Source organism: Sinocyclocheilus rhinocerous, unplaced genomic scaffold, assembly GCF_001515625.1.
Source record: "Sinocyclocheilus rhinocerous isolate Xijiao unplaced genomic scaffold, SAMN03320098_v1.1 scaffold113, whole genome shotgun sequence".
NCBI classification, from domain to species: Eukaryota; Metazoa; Chordata; class Actinopteri; order Cypriniformes; family Cyprinidae; genus Sinocyclocheilus; species Sinocyclocheilus rhinocerous.
Genome location: NW_015646846.1, coordinates 1,050,670 through 1,057,919, shown reverse-complemented (window position 1 = coordinate 1,057,919; position 7,250 = coordinate 1,050,670).

Below are 7,250 nucleotides of genomic sequence, written 5' to 3'. Positions count from 1 at the left end.
CATTGCTAAAGACTTCATTTGGACAACTTTAAAGGCGATTTTCTCAATATTTAGCACCCTCAGATTCCAGATTTTCAAATGGTTGTATCTCGGACAAATATTCTCCTATCCTAACAAACCATGCATCAATGGAAAGCTTATCAGCTTTCATATGATGTATACATATCAATTTTGAAAAATTGACACTTAAGACTGGTTTTGTTGTCCAGGGTCACAAATGTAGTCAATATTTAGATAATTGCATGCAAATAATAGTCTAAATAATAGCATATCATAACTATTAATTTTAGTCTAAAATGGCATTTGATTTTAGTCAACAAAAATAACATTTCAATTGATGAAAAATTTAGTGCAGAATTAAACCAAATGTTCAGACAATATTTATATTAATTTAAAATATTTGAATATTTTAGCTGATAGCTACAAACTTGCCTATATTAACCAGCCAAATCTTAACCGCTCAATGGGTCATGGGTTGGCTAGTTAGCAATGGGCCAGTGGTTCCCTGCTGATCGATTTATTTTAGGTCCTTTAACCTCTCATTTTATTATAAATTTGAATGCTTTGAAAACTGTTATGATACGTATCATGCGTCTCAGAATTATTCAAACATTACAGTGTCACATAATCCTGTAATCACACACCCATCACTGTTAGAAGTCCGTTAACGAAGAAAAGCAAACGGTTAAACCATTTCACTTAAGCAATGGAACATAAACCTCACAAATACTCCCTATCCAACTGGATCCCTAGGAGCCGGTGAGTTGAATAGTTTTCATGTTTCAAAATGCATTGTACAGCGCTTCCCAACACCTCAATAACTGTGCAATCTTGCAAACTGCATCCAAAACGATTCTCTACGGATGGCGTTTCTTCTCGTAAATCCATTCAATCAGTAAAGCTTTTAGCTACTGTCTTTATAGAATACTAATGAAACTCAACTTATCATATAAATAAGAAACACAATGGCGACAAATCATAGGTGTTTGTCTATACATCAGCGCACCGCAACAATCCACTCGCAGGTCTAGACGTTAGAAACATCACACTGCGTGTTTTGTTGCTGCATAATCACCTCCTTCTTCAGCTCTTACTGCTCGGAAAGTGCTTGGTGCTTCTGCAAGCTAATAAATATTTTGTTATGAAGCAAAAAGTTCAGGAACTTGGTAAAATAATCATTGGCGTGCTGCAAAAAAGTGAATGATGCCTGTCTCATGAAAATACATGAACCCATCACGTCTCTTCCCCCAAGGATAAACTCGTCTTGTAGTGCCTGGGAGAATTGATGGTTTTCAAGCTGCCTTAGCCACATAAATCCTGTCTGACATTCATAATTTATTATTTAAAACCTAGCAGTTACAATTACAGCCTGGATAATGCTGCTCTAAAAGTCTGCGTTCCTTCCTCAAAGCTGTTGAAATGAGGTAGATGTTAGCAGCCACCGGTGTTGGGGAAAATATTTTAAACTCCAACATCCCAGGCTAGTCATACTTTAAAGAACTTAGACTACAGTCAAACTACCCAAAAAGTAGTTCTATGTATGTACTATAATGTGTACTATAAGCTCCTAAAGAAACTTTGCTGGCTACAAAGAAGCTATTTAAGGGAGATGAATTCAAACTTTATTTCTTCTGTGAAACAAAAGATTAGATATTTTGACATTAAGTCTTTTCTTTTGCTGTGTGTGAGGAACAGACTGAACTTTTCATTTTCCATCAATAATCTTCGCCTCAGTGAGCTGTTAACTCAAGAACTGCTGTGACTGGAATGAGTCAGTGAATTAAACTCTGATTCAAATTAAATGAATCATCCAGTCCATTTTGTGAACTGCATCCGCTGGTTAATTTAAAAGAATTATTCATTCACTGATCCTGTTTCAACTATTATATGGCTTCAACTTCAACTTCATATATAGCACATTTAAATGCAACTTTGTTGCCCAAAGTGCTTCACAAAATTAAGGATAAAAATAAAATAAAATACACATATCTTACACACAAATAATCAAACATTTAAACAAACATTTATAAAAGGTTCCCAAGTCAAATTTTCTCTACTTCAAAGGCCAGACTAAAAAAATGTGTCTAGACCTAAAAACCTCTATAGACGGAGCCTGCCAAATATACAGGGGAAGGCCGTTCCATAATTGTGGACCTACTACTGAAATGGCGCGGTCACCTTTTGACTTCTTTTTGGACCGAGGGACAGTTAGCAACGACTGATTTACAGATCTAAGTGACCTAGCCGGTGTGTGAGACTCTAAGAGATCGCTAATATAATTTGGGGGCAAGTTGTGTAAAGCTTTAAAAACCAATAATAAAATCTTAAAATCAATCCTATACCTGACTGGTAGCCAGTGGGGAGACGATAGCACCGGAGTGATGTGTTTCCTTTTTTTTGTGCCAGTCAGAAGCCTAGCTGCAGCATTCTGCACAAGCTGCAATCGAGATCCCTACATAAAGTGAGTTACAGTAATCCAGTCGCAAAGTGATAAAAGCATGAATAACAATCTCCAAATCTTTAAAACTCAGAAAAGGTTTTAGCTTAGAAATAATTCTAAGCAGATAAAAACTGCTTCTTACAACCGAATTAATCTGTTTATCAAAACTGAGAGATTAATCAATTATAAAGCCAAGGTTTCTCACACTGTCTTTCACTGTCATTTCTAAGGGGGCAAGAGTGTTGGCTATCTTCTCTTTAGCCTTAGAAGGACCAAATATTATGATCTCATAATATTTTTTTTTTCATTTAGCTGAAGAAAATTATTTGAGAGCCAACCTTTAACCTCATCTAGACATTGCAAAAGGGACTGTAAAGATTGCTCATTTCCAACCTTAAGTGTAAGATAAATCTGTGTGTCATCTGCATACATGTGATAAGATGTTGTGGCAACGACAAATAGACCCCAGCGGGCACATAAATAAAGAAAACAACATAGGGCTCAACATAGAGCCCTGAGGAAGGCCATATTTTAAGGGAACCACAGAGGATAAAACATTTGCCAAATTAACAAAAAAATTTCTATCCTTAAGATATGATTGAAACCATTTCAAGGCAGTTCCCCCAAACCCCACCTCACACTCCAACCATTTTAAAAGACTCTAATGGTCTACAGTGTCAAATGCGGCACTGAGATCTAACATAATTAAAACTGCAGCCCTCCCAGAATCAACTGCTAATAATAAATCATTTAACACTTTTAGCAGAGCGGTCTCTGTACCATGACCAGCTCTGAAACCAGATTGGAATTTGTCCAGGAGATCATTCTCCCACAAAAAAAGGGGTAATTTGAGTCAGAACTACCTTCTCTAAAACTTTAGATAAAAATGGAAGTTTAGAAATGGGACAGAAATTGTTCAGCTCTGTAACCTCGAGGCCAGGTCTTTTAATTAAAGGAGAAACCACTGCTTGTTTGAACTGGGATGGAACACAACCCTTGGATAAGGAACTATTCACAATAGAAAGTATACTAGTGCCCATGGTGTCAAACAAATATTTTAAAAACTGTGGTGGAACGGGGATCCAGTAGAGAGGAAGGTGATTTCATGTGCTTAACTAAGTCTGCTAGGACCGGAAGGGAGACTTCAGACGAGCTATAGCACGCAAGTCATATGAACTGCTTTTTATGGGGCTTTTAAGATTTTCTTTTGTCATTTTTAAACTTGAATCACTCATTTTGTGTTCAGCAGAAAAAAAAATAAAGTGCTGCAGGTTTGGAACGGAGTGAGGGTGAGTAAATGATTATTTTATTTTTAGATAAACTATTATAAATGTTAAAGGGGTCATATGATGCAGACCGATGAGTTTTGTAAAAATCGACGCGTTTCAGAAAGACGGGGCATAGAGGAGAAACAATAATGTACAGTATGTGGAAAATAATGTGTTTTTTGAACCTTAAACCGCATAAACACATTTCATTACACCAAATACACAAAATAATGTTCTTTTTAGCAACATCATATGACCCCTTTAATTTAACTAAATAATTTTTTTTTTAAATGCCTTGCCTCAAATTAATCTCTTGATTGTTTATAATGATTGCAATACTATTATTCGTAAATGATCCATTCATTTGATCAAAAGTGACTAAATGCATAATTATTATTATTACATTTTTGTTTGACATGGACATCATAGTTACATTGGACGAACCATATGCACTTGCTTAAGTGTTTTAGCACACATGATAATTTTTCAACGCTAGTCCACGGGAGGCTTTTCAATGAGCAAAAAAAGAAAGAGAGAGAAAAAACAAAACAATAACAGTGCTGATAATAAAAAATAATAACAGTGTTAACAATAAAGTAATAATAACAATACTAATAATAAAGAAAAAAGTGGAAAAGAGTAAATATACCACACACACACACACACACAAAAAGGGAACAATACATTCAGAATTATTTACATACATAAGCTATTGAGCAAAAGCAGCATAATCAGGCAATATTACAATAGTAATTGGGTTTAAAAGACCATTCATGTGAGAGAACATTACATTACATTACACTGTAATGTTACAAAGGATTTCCATTTCAAATAAATGCTGTTCTTTTGAACTTTTCATTCATCAAAGTTCACGAATTCATGAAGCAGCACAACTGTTTTCAACATTGATAATAACAATTGTTTTTTTTTATTTGCAAATCAACATATTAGAATCATGTCTGAAGGATCATGTGACACTGAAGACTGGAGTAATGATGCGGAAAATTCAGCTTTGCATCACAGCAATAAATGACATTTTAACTCCTGTACTACAAGCACTCGTAATCTTAAAAAACAGCAACCACTGTCAGATGTAAAGAATGTGTGAATGAAAAATAGCCTTTTTGACAAAGGCATCCTGGGTAACAGTGAATGAATGTGTCATATGTGCACAAAAAAAGGAGGTTACCCACACCACCGGGGTGATCAGTTAATCAGGTCACCCCTCTGACCAAAAACCTGCCATACTTTATTAAAAACCTGTCCGTAGGACCATTAGTTACCCTGCCAGGTGCTCACCCAAACACATAGTTTGGATTTATCTACAGCAACTCTGACATCATAGTGTTTCATCATAGACAGGCCACAGTGTACGGCGGTATGAACTGGTACCTGGTACTGTGCTTGCTTCACTGCCGAAGAAACTTAACAGTATTTCAGCATCAAGAGAGTTTGTTTTGAGAAATGTTTCAGGACTATTCCAATAATGATAACTTAGTTTAGTTGTGATGGACAGTATAAATTTCATTTGAATGATTTGTCATAAAGGTATATTCCTGCACAAGTTAAACTCAATCAACAGTATTAGTGGCATAATGCTGGTTAGCACAAAAATACATTTTGACTTCCTTTTCTTTAAAAAATAAAAAATAAAAAATCTGGGTTAGATTGAGGCACTTACAATGAAAGCGAATGGACCCGATTCATAAATGTTAAAATAGTCACTGTTTCAAATGTATAGTCACAAGACTTACAGTAAACATTAAACGATATGCATTAACATGATTTTAGTGTGCAGAAATTGCTTGCTAATCTTTACTGTGTAAAGTTATATCCAATTTTACAATTCATTGCCATAACTATGTAACGCCTTAAAATGACTGTAAAAAATATTATTTATAAAGCTCTGCATCTCAAATAATGCACAGGTTTTAACAGAAGAATTAATATCAGTGCTTTCATAAAATGAACCTGTAAGATTCCTTTAAAATACATGATGTTAAAATACTCATTGTTTCAGGAGTACAGCCACAAGATGTACAGTAAACAATGTTTTAATATGATTTTAGTATGCATTATGCACAAATTGCATACTAATCATTTCTTTGTAAAGATATATCCAATTTTATGATTCATTGTCATGACAATGTAATGCCTAAAACCATAAAACGAGAAAAAAGGTAAACATTGATTTACACAGCTTTGCAGCTCAAATAATACACGGAAGAATTAATGTCAGTGCTTATATAAAATGAACCTTGAATTCATGGAAAAAATGTCATAGTTTGTTCAAAGATATAATATATGGTCTGGTAAGCTCCCCCGTTCAGCTTTGCTCTGTGAACATGGTCTGGATCTTTGTTTTTCATTTTTGACGCACCAGACGCAGATGCAGGAAGCCTGTAGATTGTGAACAGTTTACATTTTCGTACACTGCATCTGCTTTTGAGATTAGCAACAACCTAATTTTGCTTTGAAAATATGGACATGTTTTTATTCCAGCCACCTTGTGCTACCTAAAAACCGCTTTAACCGGAGGCCTGTGTAAATACAGGGCTGTAGGTACCAGGCGTTTGATCTGAAAAGCAGCACCGCGTTCTGATTTGAGGATTCACAGCCGCCTTGCTGCGGCCCGATAGGACACTGTTTATTACAGCGCCGAGAAGCTGCCGTTCGACCTGAGTCAAAGTCCTCTTATCATCCCAATTCTGTTATTTGGAATCTTTATGTTCCCTCTGTGCTGGAAAAACAACATGGCGAAAGCATCCGAGGAATGTGAGATCATTTTGGGACTGTAGTACTCGCACTGTTAGCCGAAGTTGCGAAGGGAATTCCACTGAGAACAGTTAAGCAAGAATTCAGAGCTGGTCTGAAAGTGCAAACGGGAGGTGGATTAAACCGTTTATCTTGGCGTAGTACACAATGCTGTTCAGCACTTGACCTTTATTAAGCACGTTTGACAGAACCCAGCTTGATTTGGCAGTATGCTGTTAAATGAAATTATACCAATTTGCATTTGACACACTTGTTATTTGATATTGATGAAATCTGGAAAAATTTCTGTTTGTTTATATAGTGGCATAAGAGATTACATTACTGTTTAGAATTTTGGGGTCAGTAGAATTGGTGGTTTTTTTTTTTGGGAAACAGATTCAAAAAGGACACATTAAATTTATCAAAAGTGACCGTAAATACATTTATAACGTTACAAAAGATTTCTATTTCAAATAAATGCTGTTCTTTTGAACTTTTCATTCATCAAAGTTCACGAATTCATGAAGCAGCACAACTGTTTTCAACATTGATAATAACAATTGTTTTTTTTTATTTGCAAATCAACATATTAGAATCATGTCTGAAGGATCATGTGACACTGAAGACTGGAGTAATGATGCTGAAAATTCAGCTTTGCATCACAGCAATAAATGACATTTTAACATATATTTACATAGATAACAGCTATTTTAAATTGTAATAATATTTCACAATATTACTGTTTTTTATTGTATTCTTACCAAGCCCAAACTTTTAACTGATAGTGT